Consider the following 7,838-nt stretch of genomic DNA (forward strand, 5'->3'; position numbering starts at 1 on the left):
CTTTTCGCTGAAATTTACTAACGTCTTAGTTGTTCCGTCTATTTCTCAAAAATTACTATCCTTTTCTCAATTTTGTACCGATAATAATACATATGCTCTTTTCTCACCCACTTCTTTTTCTATTAAGGCAAATCCGACGGGAGCGGTCCTTCTTCAGGGTCCCCTTATTGATGGCTCGTATGTCTAGTCCCCGACTCCGCCTCATGCTCCAATCGTTGTAACTCCTGGTCAAGCCTCTTGGCATCATCGACTTGGCCATCCTTCAAATAAAGTCCTTCAAGTATTCAATACCAAGTTTAATTTTCGTTTTTCTACTTCCGAACAATGTATTGCTTGTCAACTAAATAAAAGTCACAAGCTTTCCTTTGGTCCATTAACATTAACTTCTACTGCCTCGCTTGACCTTATATTCTCTGATTTGTGGACATCACCGATCACGTCTCATGAGTCTTACAAATATTACGTCATTTGTTTCCATCAGTTTACTCACTATATTTGGTTTTATCTAATTAAACGAAAATCCGATACTGAATCAATATTCATTAAGTTTCGCGCCATCGTCGAAAATTTCTTTAATAAGCCAATTAAACAATGTTATTCTGATAATGGGGGAGAATTTATAAAGCTTACTTCTCATCTTAATCTTACTGGGATTTCGCATTTAACTTCTTCACCACACACACCCGAACATAACAGTTTTGGTGAACGCCATCATCGATACATTGTTGAAACCGGTTTGTCACTTCTCACTCACGCCCAACTCCCTACTTCTCTCTGACCTTATGCCATTTCTACAGCGTTTTATCTTATAAATCGACTCCCAAATCCATCACTTAATAATGACAGCCCCTACACTGAACTCTTTCATCAAACTCTAAATTATTCAAAGCTTCACAATTTCGGTTGTTTATGTTTCTCATGGTTACGACAGTATACCGACCATAAACTTCAGCCCCGCTCCACTCAATGTATTTTTATCGGTTACTCCTTGACACAAAGTGCTTACTTGTGTCTCGAACCTGTCACAAATCGCATTTATACGTCCTGTCATGTTCGATTCATTGATGATCAATTTCAGTATGCCTCCCTCCTAAATTTCTCGTCCTCTCCTACACCCATGACCACCAGGGAATGGTGCGATTTTGCCATACATATAATCACTGCTCCCGTCCCCACCCCCACCACTGTTTCCCCTGCCCTTAACCAACTCGAGCCCACTACCCCTGCTTCCCTTGTTTCCCCCAATCCTGTGCCCAACACCCCTGCCTCGACCTCAACATCGACCCCGAAATCGAACCCCATCGTGTCCCCTCCACCTCCTCCTCCCCCTCCTCCCCCACCCCGTCACGCAACCCGAATGTCTCACAACATCCGCAAACCAAACTCAAAGTATGCTAAATTCTCCCAATTAACCACTACCTATGTCACTCCGTCTACTGTCAAACAAGCCCTAATCGATCCACTGTGGCGTGCAGCGATGCAATCCGAATTTGATGCTTTGACTAACAATCAGACTTCGTCCCTCGTTCCACCAGCTAACCTACCCAATATAATTGGTACAAATGGGTATTTCGCATAAAGTATAACCCTGATGGAAGTCTCAAGCAACACAAGGCTCGACTCGTTGCTAAAAGTTTTCATTAACGACCCGGCCTTGATTATTCCGAGACCTTTAGCCCCGTCATTAAACTCACCACCATTTGCCTTATCCTCTCCCTAGCCGTTATGCATGGTTGGTCGCTACGTCAAATCGATATGAACAATGCCTTCTTACAAGGCATACTGACCGAAGACGTTTACATGGTTCAACCTCCAGGTTTTGCAAATTCCGACTTTCCTAATTACATTTGTAAATTACGAAAAGCAATTTATGGTCTCAAACAAGCACCTCGTGCTTGGTTTACTGAGCTAAGAATTATTTTATATCTTATGTTTTTCGTGGTTCATTATCCGACCCCTCACTTTTTATCTTTGATCTTGCTAACGTTCGATTATACGCTCTTGTTTATGTTGATGACATAGTTGTTATAGGGCCAAGTCCACTTGAAGTCGAAAAATTCATTACAGCCATTTCCTCTCGGTTTTCACTCAAGGATCTTGGCTGCCTTTCTTATTTTCTTGGTATGGAAGTCACTACGACATCCGTCGGCTTGCATCTTAATCAGTCCAAGTATATTTCGAACGTTCTCACCCGGTATGATATGCTCGAATGTAGTCCCTCAACGACTCCTATGTTGTCCTATCCGCACCTCAGACGAGAGGATGCTAAAACGATGGTCGATGATACTAACTATCGAGCTGCAGTTGGAAGCCTTCAGTATCTTTCGTTCACTAGGCCTGATATTGCGTTCCATGTGAATAAGCTCGCTCAATTCCTCACGCATCCGACTTCCTCTCATTGGTCAGCCCTTTAACGGTTACTATGGTTCTAAAAGGGTACTGTTCATCATGGTATACACCAACTCAAACATGCTCCATTTAATTTACATGCCTTTTGTGACGCTGATTTGGGTGGTGATCAACATGATTACGTCTCGACCACTGGGTACGTCATTTTTATTGGCCAAAACCCGATTTCCTGGTCCTCTAAAAAGCAGTGTGGCTTGCTAGGTCCTCTACGGAAGCGGAATTCTGTGCTGTTGCTGAAGCTACCTCTGAAATCTTATGGCTCAAATCGCTATTTACTGAATTGCGAATCTCTTTAGTATCAGCTCCGACAATTTTTTGTGATAATTTAGGAGCTACTAATTATTCCGCAAATCCTATTTTTTCATTCCCGGGTGAAGCATCTAGCGTTAGCATTTCATTTCGTCCGGGAACAAGTGCAATTAGGTTCTATTCGTGTGCGACATATTAACGGTGATGATCAAATAGCCGACACACTCACTAAGCCGCTATCCAAGTCAAGGTTTATGTTGCTAACATCCAAGATTGGTCTTACTCTTCGACCGTCCATCTTGCGGGAGCATGTCAAGGATAAATTAAAGTCAGCAGTTGAGGTTGTTACTCAACCAAGTCCAACGCCTAAAAGCTATTATAATATCCCATAATTATCTGCTATTCTTATGTACATTTGTTAGTCTTATAGTTAACTTGTACTCCTCAATTGTAGTTGTTTGTTATCTCTTATTTAGACATTAGTTATTCTCTAATCTAGTATAAATATATGTATAATTTAATCAGTTTAATTCATCAATATCAATCATCATTCTCGTCTCATAACTTACAATTTATACTCCTTCCCAACTCTTCTCTTACACACCATTCAACACAATCCCACTGCCATCTAACACCACTACGACCACCGCACAATACCAAAAATAACCACCACTTTACATGATTACATAATTACAACCACCACCGCAAAATCACCAGAGCAAAAAACACCACACTAAAGCATATCGCCGGAGCAAAATCCACCATCCAAACCCACAGCTACACATCCCACATTTGACTCAATCACTCACCAGACAAACAACCCCTTATATCTCTACCCTCAATCAATGACGGATACATTCTCTCAACAAAACACCAAATTAATTCAAACCAAAACTAAAACAAAAATATGTTTTTTTATATCTTCATATACTCTTCCTCCTCCTTCATACAAGCTTCATCAATAGCGGAAGGATACTCTCGGAATACAAAGGTCTCTTAGGCATCAAATCCATTATAACTTCCGACCCACAAGACTCTCTCTCCATTTGGTTACCCACTACCAACCAGTGTACCTGGTTCTGCGTCACGTGCCACCAAAACACCATCATCTCCCTCAATCTTTCCGACAAAAACCTTACCGGAACATTTTCACTTGACATCGGCTTCTTAAAGACCTTGTAAACCTCACAGTCGCCGCTAACTCGTTTTCCGGCAAGATTCCAGTGACTCTCTCTTTCCTCGCCATTACTTGGTGGGCGGTTGGTAGCAGGTTGTTTGGATATAAAGGAGAGGTAGATGGTGATTGATGAGTGTTGTTGGGTGACGTGTATGAGAAAGAGAGCAGGTGAGGAATTGAGGATGGAGGGTATTTTAGGCTAAAAGAGTACCATTGAATATTATAATACTTATCCTTAAATATTGTGTAAAAAGCAAATGTATATAAATGAGTGGAATGGAGGAAGTAGTTTTTTTAGGGATGGCGATAAGACACCCAGGCCCGGTCCTAGGGGGTGACTTTAGGGGCATTTGCCTAGGGCCCAACGTTAAAAAGGGCCCAATCTATTAAGTTCTAATATAGTAATTGTAAAAAGAAATTATTTTATGAAACCAAAGCAAAAGCAACGACTCCTTACTTTCCTAATTCCAACCTTCTATTCCCCTATTTTCTCTCTGACTCTTATTCTTCTTCTCTGACAAAGATCCATTAATCAATTTCCAATCTTCCAAACTCAAAATTCACACATTTTTAGATATTAAACGGTGCTATTCTTGTCTCCAACTCTACAAGAGTCCGGTACTCTTGTACGACGCCAGTACTCACGCTTCGCGCTGCCGCATCCGCAGCTTATAGATTTTTTTTTAAGAGTTCCCGTGAGAGTGGCTTCCGCGGCAAAAAGTTTTTCAAAGTTGAAATTGATCAAAACGTACTAGAGGTCATCAATGTCACAAGAACGGTTGAAGGGTCTTGCAATTTTGTCAATCGAGAAGGAGCTTTTGAAAGACATTGATGTTGATGTAATCATCAATGATTTTGCATCTCAGAATGCTCATAGAACCCATTTTCTACGATAGAAATATTATCGTATGTTTTAAAAAAAAATTATACATTGTATTTTGGGCCCTAATTCTTTATTTTGCCTAGGGTCCCAAAAATTCCAGAACCGGGCCTGAAGACACCATCTGATAATATAAAATCTTTGTATTCCCTTTATCTCAAAATAGACTTTCGCTTTCAGCTTTTGGTCATCTCAACATAATGTTCATACTTTCCTTTCATGAATATCATTTGGTGGCCGGTTAAATCCCATTTTTCATTTATATGGACTTGTATTTGAATTTACTAAATTTTATTTTCAACCATATGCCAAGAATTTAAAGGCGCAATGCTAAGGGTAAGATTATTGATGGTCTTAGGACACGACTTTGGTAAGTCTTGAGACAAGATTTACTGAAGAATACCAATAATCTTTCCCAATCTTGAGAAAGTTTTAAGTTGAGGCTTGAAAAATTAGTGGAAAACTGATAAGGCAGAGTCCTAAGACTTGAAAGGGTCTAACGGATATTCATACCCTAAAAAACGATGCAATGATAAGCAATAGTTAATGAATGTCTACGTAGTACCTCGCATGGATAAAATTCCATATATAGTACTTCCTCTATACCACACCAATGATAACATTGACTTTTTCATACTTGTCGAGACACATTTTGGAACGTGAATATCTTTAGTTACACATTATTAAAAATTATAAAAATTTGATATTCTTATAACATTCATAACGATAAATCAAACAAGATCTCACATGACAATATTTTGTCTTATAGATTGAGAACAATATCGAAGATTTCCTACGATCATAAAGTGTCAAGATTCTCAATGTTACCATTGGTGTGGTATGAAGGGAGTATGATAGTAAGATAGGTGGGGTATAATAAGACGGAGTATGTCATAGATGTAGCTGGTACACGTGTTGCATGGTTTATTTACCCATCCATAATGTCTATGATGAATGATGATATTGCCTGTAGCATATATTTGGACCATATTAATTTATATCTTCGAATATAACATAAATACAAATTTGTTCTATATTTTTTAATTTCTTATTATTTTAATAAATTTATATATAATGTAATATTGAAAAAATTAGATGCTCTTATCGCCACTCTAAAGTGTGTTGCAAAAGTTAATGCTCAATCGTTCAACTAAAGTTCCACGTAAATAAGTAAAAAATTTAGTCCAAGTAATAAGATATACTAATTGTCACTTTTATATAATATTCTCTCGAAAATTCCTTATATCATTATCCCAAGGAAAACCTCTAATACAATCATAGTACCTCTAGTTTCGCCTTATGTCATTTTCACTTTTCTAGAGACTCGCTTATTGTTCGATTTTTCTCAAAATATATGAGTAAATATTGTGAAATTTCCATTCATATGAAGCTCTTTAATTTCCGTAGGGAATTTAATTTTTACAATTCTTAAATTGTTAAACTAATATAATTTTGTCAACAAGGAGTTAAAAGGCTAAACTTGGAAAACCAAATCGACGTGTAGAAAACACGAAGGAAATATAAAAATTGAGTTTAATAATGAGGGAAAAAAATCTATAACATTAGAGAATTAGGTATAAAAATTCAGGAATAAAGCAAGGAAGCATGCAGTACCTTGAAGCATGAATGTTTAATTTTGGTGTTTGCAATTTTAATATCGGTCGACTTATGTATTATTACTAGAGTAATATATCTTGATAGTAGCAAACTATTTCAATACTCTATCACAAAAGAATTCAATGTTTGTTAGCCAAGCAATATCTATACTATTAATACGTACATAATTCTATTGGTATAATCACTCTTATTATTAGATCACAACATTAAAGAGTAGCCTTTGCAGTTATAGCCATTTCTTCGTATAAAAAATAACTTGTTACTTGTTCCTCGTCACGATTTGGTTGATTAATCGCGTAATTAGTAGATAACCTGCAAAATACCCAAATAAAATATTAAATATTATAAATATTATAAGAAAACTATTATTTTATAAAAATTTCAAGATACAAAATTATGCTTTTTCCAAAATCATCTTGTTAACCAACTGTGTTTAGTGTGTTGGTTGCTCACCTCATCCCTTAACCATGAGGTCAGAGGTTCGATCCCTGCCCATGTAAATGGAGCAAACTCTTTGGCCAGCCGTTTACCTCTTCGTGATAGCACGCGCGGCGAGGAGATTATACATTGTTGTCAACGGTGGACACCCCGGTTTACACCAGAAAAAACAAAATCATCTTGTTAGAACGAGAAGTTGAAAGTCTTTGAGAAAAGACTAATAATATGAGGATCCCCCGAAACTATACATACGTAATATGGAGCAGTGACTCAAGACCAAATTCGATGGGTCTTATTTCCTTTTTCTCTAATTGGCACCGCAAAACAATGGTTGAAGAGTCTTGATAAGGCTACTCTTGGAATTGACTCTTGGAAGAAGTTGCCTCTAGCTTTCTACAAAAAATTCTACCCTCCGGAAAAGACTAACATGCTGAGAGCTCAAATCATGGGTTTTAAGCAAAGGGGTGAAGAATCTCTGTATGAAGCTTGGGAGCGATTCAAAGGAATTTGTCGCTCATGTCCTCATCATGGACTTAGCGAGTGGTTCTTGGTACAACAATTTTGGAATGGTCTTTATGAAGACTCAAGAAACATTCTCAACATGGGATCAAATGGTATGTTCACCGAAATTGACGACAATCAAACTTCGAACAAGATTGAGGAAATGGCCGTCCATAATTCACAATATAGTATACCTCGCAAGGCTACTAGAGGAGGAAAGCATGAAGTGAACTCTATTACTCAATTGGGTGCTTAACTTAGTGCTCATATTGATATTATCAACTTGAAATTTGAGAAGGCTATGGCTAAGCTTGAAGAAGCCTCAAAATCACCAAAGCATCATGTTAATGCCATGGTGGCATCTTCATCAATCCCAAGTGGGATATGTGAGGATTGTGGAACTTTGGGACATGACCAAAGTGAATGTAGGGGAACGAATGAGCAAGTGAATGCTTTTCAAGCATACAAAAGTGGTACCCCTTATTCCAACTATTACAATGATAACACCAAATTCCACCCAAATCTCTCATACAAAAGCTAAAATGTTCAAAACCCTCAACCAACATA

At 38.0% G+C, this 7,838-nt stretch overlaps 1 non-coding gene across 1 annotated transcript; it reads right to left on the bottom strand.

Moving 5' to 3' along the window:
* Window positions 1-7,197: 7,197 nt before the first annotated feature.
* LOC141634854 (small nucleolar RNA R71) lies at window positions 7,198-7,304 on the bottom strand. The gene has a single exon (XR_012539572.1). It is a non-coding gene; the product is annotated as a small nucleolar RNA R71 (small nucleolar RNA).
* Between the last annotated feature and the right edge of the window lie 534 nt (window positions 7,305-7,838).

This window comes from Silene latifolia, chromosome Y, assembly GCF_048544455.1.
Source record: "Silene latifolia isolate original U9 population chromosome Y, ASM4854445v1, whole genome shotgun sequence".
NCBI lineage: Eukaryota > Viridiplantae > Streptophyta > Magnoliopsida > Caryophyllales > Caryophyllaceae > Silene > Silene latifolia.